Below are 1,247 nucleotides of genomic sequence, written 5' to 3' on the forward strand. Positions count from 1 at the left end.
TTGGGATTTAACTTTAAATTGGTTTAAAGATTAACAAGTGAAATTTGATAATTACACGCTTCCGTTTATTATGATTCTCAAAAGGTTTTAAGATATATGAACTTGTTAAATCCCAACATTGCATGATTTCTTCTAAGCTCTTCGAAGGTTGGGATTGTTGATTGTATTGTTGAGGTTGTTGATTGTAACATTGGTTATTTTGTGATTGACTATAATCTTGGTTGTTTTGATAATTTGAATTGGCTTGATTGTTGTAAGGTTGGTTGTTGGTTTTGGTATTGGAAATTGTTGTTTCGGTTTTGGTTATAGTTGTTGTAACCTTGATTTCGGTTTTGGTTTGTAAATCCGGGTGGTGTATTGGTTTGGTTGTTGAACGATACTTGTTTTTTATTAGGATTGTAGTAGCTTTGGTTAGATGTTCCTCCCCGTTGGTAGTTTTGATTACTCACGTAGTTCACATGAGCATCCGAATTCATGGGAATATCATCTAGATCAACATGATTGCATTGAGTAATTTGAGGACAATTCTTCATGAGATGTGGACCCTCGCATCGTTGACAACCTACTTGCATTACAACTACCATTTGTTGAATCTTCTTCAATTCTTTCCCAAATGTTTGAAATTGATTGTTCAAGCTTGCAAGCGTCACTTGTCCATTATCACTCTCAATTTGTGCTACACTCTTCCTTATCAAATCTCGCGGTGAAGGTGTCCATTCATACTTGTTGATCGAGATGTCTTCCAGCATAATTTCGGCCGCATTTGGTGATTTGTACATAAATACCCCACCGGATGAAGAATCAAGATATTGCTTCGTAAAAGTATTACAACCCCGATAGAATGTGTTGATATACTCCTTCTTCTTGAAACTATGTGGTGGGCAAGCTCTTAGTAGCTTCTTGAATCGAACCCATGCATCATACAAACTCTCATCACCCCAATGTGTGAACCCATTAATCTCCATTCTAAGCCGCTCTACTTTTGACCATGGAAAGAGATGATTGATAAACTCGTTTGTTAATTCTTGAAAAGACTTTATTGAATCGGATGGTAAATTTTACATCCAAGCTTTTGCATCTCCTTGAAGCGTGAGGGGGAATGCCCTTAGCTTAAAAGCATCATCAGTGACGTTTTTGGTTTTGTAAATATCACAAAGTTCATTAAAGTGTTGAATATGTTCAAACGGATTCTCATCTATCAACCCATGAAAGTATGTATCCTTGATCAACGTGAGAAAGTTACCCTC

The 1,247-nt window shown here is 36.5% G+C and overlaps 1 non-coding gene across 1 annotated transcript; it reads left to right on the forward strand.

Moving 5' to 3' along the window:
* Positions 1-867: 867 nt before the first annotated feature.
* On the forward strand, positions 868-974 carry LOC139845661 (small nucleolar RNA R71). The gene has a single exon (XR_011758426.1). It is a non-coding gene; the product is annotated as a small nucleolar RNA R71 (small nucleolar RNA).
* The last annotated feature ends 273 nt before the right edge of the window (positions 975-1,247 follow it).

This window comes from Rutidosis leptorrhynchoides, chromosome 4, assembly GCF_046630445.1.
Source record: "Rutidosis leptorrhynchoides isolate AG116_Rl617_1_P2 chromosome 4, CSIRO_AGI_Rlap_v1, whole genome shotgun sequence".
Classification (NCBI taxonomy): domain Eukaryota; kingdom Viridiplantae; phylum Streptophyta; class Magnoliopsida; order Asterales; family Asteraceae; genus Rutidosis; species Rutidosis leptorrhynchoides.